Source organism: Balaenoptera physalus (genome assembly GCF_965194825.1).
Source record: "Balaenoptera physalus genome assembly, chromosome: 6".
Lineage (NCBI taxonomy): Eukaryota > Metazoa > Chordata > Mammalia > Artiodactyla > Balaenopteridae > Balaenoptera > Balaenoptera physalus.
This window is the reverse complement of record NC_138885.1, coordinates 48,619,125-48,626,182: the sequence shown is the minus strand read 5'-3', so window position 1 is coordinate 48,626,182 and position 7,058 is coordinate 48,619,125. Positions and strand designations below refer to the sequence as shown.

Here is a 7,058-nt window from a genome sequence, read left to right as displayed (position 1 = left end):
ATCATCAACAGAGTACTAGCAAACTGAATCTAACAATATATAAAAAGGATCATACACCATGATTAAGTTGGATTTATTCCAGGGTCACGGGGATAATTCAACATATGCAAGTCAATGGGATACACCACGTTAAGAAAAGAAAAGAAAAAGAAACACACATGATCATATCAATAGGTGCAGAAAAAGCATTTGACAAAATTCAACATCCATTCATGATAAAAACTCTCAAAGTGGGTATAGAAGGAACATCTCAACACAATAAAGGCCATTTATGACAAGCCCAGAGCCAACATAATACTCAATGGTGAAAAGCTGAAACCCTTCCTGCTAAATTCAAGAACAAGACAAGGATGCCACTCTCACTAATTCTATATTTCATAGTATTGGAAGTTCTAGCTACAGCAATCAGACAAGAAAAAAAATAAATAAAAGCTATCCAAACTGGAATGGAAAAGGAAAATTGTCCCTATTTGCAGATAACATGATATACTATATAGAGAACCCTAAAGTCTCCACACAAAAGCTATTAGAACTAATGAATGAATTCAGCAAGGTAGCAGGATACAAGATTAATATACAGAAATCTGTTGTGTTTCTATACACTAATAATGAAATATCAGGAAAAGTAAAAATCAATCCCATTTAAAATCACACACAAAAAATATATGCCTGGGAATAATCTTAACCAAGAGGTGACAGGCATATACACTGAAAACTATGAAACACTGGTGAAGGAAATTGAAGATGATACAAAGAAATGGAAAGATATCCTGTGCTCTTAGATTGGAAGAATTAATATTGTTAAGATGGCCGTACTACCCAAAGCAATCTACATATTTAATGTGATCCCTATCAAATTACCCAAGGCCTTTCTCATAGACCTAGGACAAATAATCTTAAAATTTATATGGAACCACAAAAGACCCAGAATTGCCAAGACAATACGGAGGAAAAAGAACAAACCTGGAGGTATACCCTCCAGGACTCTCCTAGACTTCAGACTATACTACAAGCTACAGTAATCAAAACAGTGTGGAATTTGCATAAAAACAGACACATAGATCAATGGAACAGAATAGAGCGCCCAGAAATAAACCCACACACCTAGAGTCAATTAATTTACAATAAAAAAGCAATAATATACAATGGAAAAAGTCTCTTTAACAAGTGGTCTTGGGAAAGCTGGACAACAGCATGTAAATCAATTAAATTAGAACAGTCTCACACACCAGATACAAAAATAAATTTAAAATGGTTTAAAAACCTAAATGTAAGACATGACCCCATAAAACTCACAGAAGAGAACATAGGCAAAAAAATTCTATGACATAGATCATCGCAATATTTTCTTAGATCCGTCTCCCAAGGCAAAAGAAATAAAAGCAAAAATAAACAAATGGGACCTAATCAAACTTAAAAGCTTTTGTCCAGCAAAGGAAATGATCAACAAAATTAAAAGACAACCTATGGAATGGGAGAAAATATTTGTAAGCGATATATTTGATAAAGGGTTAATATCCAAAACATATTAAGTTGGCCAAAAAGTTCGTTCGGGTTTTTCCTTAAGACACTATGGAAAAACCCGGACGAACATTTTGGCCAACCCAATACAAACAGCTCATACAAGTTAATATAAAAAAAAATTAAAAAATTAAAAAAAATGAACAGGAGATCTGAACAGACATTCTTCCAAAGAAGACATAGAGATGGCTAACAGCCACATGAAAAGATGCTCAATATTGTTAATTATTAGAGAAATGCAAATCAAAGCCACAATGAGGTATCACCTGACATCAGTCAGAATGGCTATCATCAAAAAGACTACAAATAATAAATGTTGGAGAGGATGTGGAGAAAAGGGAACCCTCATCGCTGTTGATGGGAATGTAAATTGGTGCAATCACTATGGAAAATAGTATAGAGGGTCCTTAAAAAACTAGAACTACTGTATGATCCAGCAATTCCACTCCTGGGTATATACCCAGAAAAAATGAAAACTCTAATTCAAAAAGATACATGCACCCCAATATTCACAGCAGCACTATTTACAATAGTCACGACATGGAAGCAACCCAAGTGCCCATCAACAGATGAATGGATAAAGAAGATGTGGTATATATATATATACAATGGAATGTTAGCCATTAAAAAGAATGAAATATTGTCATTTCCAGCAACACGGATGAACCTAGAGAATATTATGCTTAGTGAAATAAGTCAGACAGAGAAAGACAAATACTATGTGATATCACTTATATGTGGAATCTAAAAAAATAATACAAATGAATATATATACAAAACAGAAACAGATTCACAGACATAGAAAACAGACTTACAGTTACCAAAGGTGGGGGGGGAGACAAATTACGAGCATGGGAATAACAAATATAAACTACTATATATAAAATAGATAAGCAATAAGGATTTACTGTATAGCACAAGGAATGACACCCAATATTTTATAATAACCAGTAATGGAATATAATCTGCAAAAAAATGAATAAATATGCTGTACACCTAAAACTAACACAATATTGTAAATCAACTATACTTCAATTAAAAAAAAATCATAGGATGGCAAGTGCTAAAAGGAAACCTAGGAATCAATACACATCATTCCTACTTTGTATAGGAGGAATTATAGTGCAAAATGGTGAAATGATCACAGAAGAAATCTGTGAAAACTGATAATAGAACCCAAGCATTCTAACCTCTATATGAATTCACCTCTTCTCATGGCTCCTAAGCAAATGGAAGTTTCTGTGTGAGGGTTCTATAACTCTCCTTTTCTTTCAAAGCCTTACATGCTTCTATACCTAGTCAAATATGGTAGATGATGAAACACTTCAGACTTCGGAGTCGAACAGCTGAGTTAAATTGCAGGTATTTTTAGGTAGTTACTATTGGATCATCACTAAAATTACATAGACATTGTAGAAATGGAACAAAGCTGGAGTCTCAAACTCCAGTCTATGAAGAGTCTAAGCATGTACTGCAAACAAATGAGGCAAGACAAGAGAGTCCTATGGTAAACCAGAGCTCACGTGCATTTTTAGTATTTGCTGTCTGAGAGTATGTGAACCCAAGGATGCCAGATTGTCCTATTTTTTAGGAAAGCCAAAAGTCCAAAAAATTTTATGAAACCTAATTTTTAAATTGTATCAGCTAACTCAAAATTTTAAAAACATTATGAGAGCCGAATAAAACGTATCTGCAGCCTGCATTTAGACGGTGAGCTGCCAGTTTGCAGTTTCTAAGTGGAGCACATCTGGTCAAAGAAAACATAAGGAACGAGGCCAGATCAGAAACAATTAAATTTTTAAAAGGGAAAACTGTTACTTCCATTTAACATAAAGTGTATACAACTCAAAAACTCATGATTCAAAACTTAAAAGCATAAATTAATAGAAAATTAGGGGCTTCCCTGGTGGCGCAGTGGTTAGGAATCTGCCTGCCAATGCAGGGGACACGGGTTCGTGCCCCGGTCCGGGAAGATCCCACATGCCGCAGAGCGGCTAGGTCCGTGAGCCGCAACTACTGAGCCTGCGCGTCTGGAGCCTGTGCTCCGCAACAAGAGAGGCCGCGACAGTGAGAGGCCCGTGCACCACGATGAAGAGTGGCCCCCGCTCGCCACAACTGGAGAAAGCCCTTGCACAGAAACGAAGACCCAACACAGCCAAAAATAAATAAATAAATTTATAAAAAGAAAATTAGGACTGCTTTAATCGGATAAATTAATGCACTAATAGTAAAGTTGTACAAGGCATTTTGCTAAGTGTTATAAAGGATATAAAGATGAATAGGACATCATCCTTGTCCTTTAGAAGTTTACTCTTTAGTGCAGAGGATAGGAAGTTAACAAAAATAGTGAGAATACAGGAAGAATATGAGGTCATTAGAGGGTAAGTACAAAGTTTCAAAGAAGGGAGAACTTATATTTGGATTGCAAACTCAAAAACATTTCTGGAAGAGTGAATGAACTAAAGGCACTGGAGACCAGGTTATTCAGTCAATCAGCAGATGACAAATACCTACTGAATGCCTCTCAGACACGGTCTGGGTATAAGGGTTACAGCAGTTAATAAGACACTAGAGATTCTGAACTCAAGAAGCTTATATTTTAGTGTGGGGTAACAAATAATATAGTTGACCCTTGATCAACACAGGTTTGAACTGCATGGGGACACTTATACGCAGATTTTTTTCAGTAAATATAGTACCTGTATTTTTATTGTACAGATCTTTAAATTAAGTGCAAGGAAACGTTTGCATTTGATTAAAGATCACAATATGTGGAATCAAAAGCACTAGAGTTTGAGTCCTGATTCCATCCAAATGTTTCAGCTTCCTACCCTTGGTTAAGTCATTCATCAATTCATTTGTTTTTGAGGCAAAGACAGCAGTATGTGGATTTGTAACTATGCTGGGGCGGGGGGTCAGCATCCCAACCCCCACAGTGTTCAAGGGTCAACTATATATAAGAAAGCAAACCAAGAAAAGATTGTTTCAAGAACTGAGAAGTGTTGAGAAGAAAATCACCAAGGGTCAGGATAGACCCCCCTCATCCATTTACAGAGGTAGTATTATTCTCTCTGTACATCCAAATGGAAACTAAGGGGCCCTGAAAAACCAAACCTAAGTCTGAGAATGTGTTTATTTCCTTAAAATGCCCTATCTGTCACCACTAAAGAAAATATACCTCTTCAAACTGTATGTTGCTGTCTTCCATCACACATACAGTAATGAGATAAAGAGTAAGTGGGGCCTAGTAGGGTAGACAGAGAAAGTGTCTCTGGAGAGGTCAACATTTAAGTTGGGAAGCCAGGTGTAAGTAGTTCTGAGGAGTGTCCTATGCAGAAGGAACAGCAAGAAGTAGGCCCAAGAGAGGAATGGCATACTTCGAGAACAGAAAGGAGGCCAGTGTGGCAGGAACAGTGAACAAGATGTAGTACAGAAAGGTCGGGGTCAGTGAGGTTGGCAGTGGTGAGTATTGTGGTCTTTTAGGCCACGGTAAGAGTTTGATTTTCTTCTGGATGCAGAGTGATGTCACTGGAGGATTTTAAAGGGGAAAGTAACATGATCAATGTAGGCCTAAGAAAGGTCAGCCTAGCTCGTCTTGAAAGAGGTACATGGGGAATAGGGAGTAAGTGTGGAGGCAGGGGTGCCAGTTGGAAGGCTGTATCAGCATTTAATACCCTGGACTGTACTTCAATACACATGCTATCCCTCTTGCCAATATGCCATGCCTCTTACCTGTTTTCTAGCAGAGGTTGTAGCCAACACCATACTTTACCACATGATTAAGTCAGTTCAGGGAAACCTCTGATGGACATTCCCATGACAGTATTGGCAAAAATACATTTTCGTATTGATTAGCATTTGATGACACACCTATGAAGGGGTTTTGGTATACCATGTGACTTGGCATACCAAGAGATAAGGGACTGACTTATCTGGTGGTTAACTTGAAGTTAATTTAACTTGAAGACTTAACTTGAATAAGATAGATAACAGCTATTTGGGGGAATGGTTTGGAGAGAGAACAAGATTTAGAAGGTATTATATGCCACCTCAACCTATACTATAAACTTTGAGTTTCTTCTTTATTAAAAATATTGCCTAAAATGCATAGCAATTCACATCATACTACCAGATTGTCACTATATTCTTTTTGTAACATTTGCCTCCAAGGAAATAAACATTTAACTTTAAAACTGAAAATCAGAGAACCTTAATATATCAAATGTTCCTTCCCCAATGGATAATAATCATTCAACAGAATAAATTAACTTCAAATGTAGACACTAAAGTATTTACAAAGATACGTCTGAGATTTTAAAAATCCATAAGATATACAATAAAGCCAATAAACCTGAAAAATCAGGAAGGAATAAAAGATTTTTCTAGGGTTATGTTCTATATCTATCTAGAGACAGGGAGAGAGACAGACAGAGACAGAGACAGCGACAGAGGGATAGAAGAGAGACGGATCCAAGATGAAATGAATACTTAAATAGATAAATTATTAAGGACATTAATGTGGTATTCAAAAATCTCCTATACTGAACAAAACACTTTTACAGTTTAGTTTTAGCAAATTTCTAAGGAACAGATGATCTCTATCATATATAACTGTTCCTGAAAAAAAATTATACAACTTATATGAAGATTGGAAAGAATAGGTTCTGTTGCAAGAAACAGAAAACCCAAAGAATCAGAATAGCAGTTTTGTTTGGGTTTTTTTTTTTCCTTCTTATAAACTTCAGTGACCTGGGTTGATTGTAAAGACTGACAATCAGAGAGTCAGGATATCTCTTTCTTGTTCTGCCCTCCTCAATATGCAGTTTTCACTGCATGGTCCAAGACAAATGCTCCAGGACTTGCCATCACTTCTGCATTCCATACAAGGAAGAGGTGATAAGAAGTTATATCAATATTTTCCCTTTAAATTCAGTTCCCTGAAGCTGAATAGATTCCTTCTGATTACATCCCCACGATTAAAACTTAATCACAGTCATACGTAAATATAAGGCAGCCTGGGAAATGTTGGCTTTATCCTGGATAGCCATGTGCCCAGTTAAAATGCAGGGCTATCTTCAAAGGAAAAAGGATATTAGATGACAAATACTGGTCTCTGTCACAGAAAGACTTTAAATACTGTCATTATTTGGATTCTTCCCTGAAGAAATTCACAAAAGAAAAAGTTATAAAAACCAATGAGAGTGTTTAATAAGGTTTCTAGATACAAGATGAACATTCAAAAGTCAATAGTGTTTTGTTTATGCCAGTAAGAGCTGGTTAGGAAAAAGCAAAAGAAAAAAGATTCCATATACAGTAGCAGCATTTTTTAGTCTATGAAAAATTCTAACAAAAATATATATGAGACATTTTGGACAAAATGATGAAACTCTTTGAAAGTCATAAAGACCTGAGTGACTGGAAATTCTCAGCATAGTAAAAATGCCTTCTCCCAAAAATTGATCTAAAATTTCACTCAACTTCCAATAAAATTGGAATGACATTTTCATAGAACATAAACTGAATCTGAAATCTCATGT

The 7,058-nt window shown here is 36.1% G+C and overlaps 1 long non-coding RNA gene across 1 annotated transcript; it reads right to left on the bottom strand.

The window, feature by feature from the left end:
* Positions 1 to 2,385: 2,385 nt before the first annotated feature.
* Positions 2,386 to 5,895, bottom strand: LOC309662478. Its single transcript, XR_014264723.1, has 2 exons — positions 3,718 to 5,895; positions 2,386 to 3,419 (listed from the first exon to the last, which is right to left on the bottom strand). It is a non-coding gene; the product is annotated as an uncharacterized lncRNA (long non-coding RNA).
* Positions 5,896 to 7,058: the final 1,163 nt, after the last annotated feature.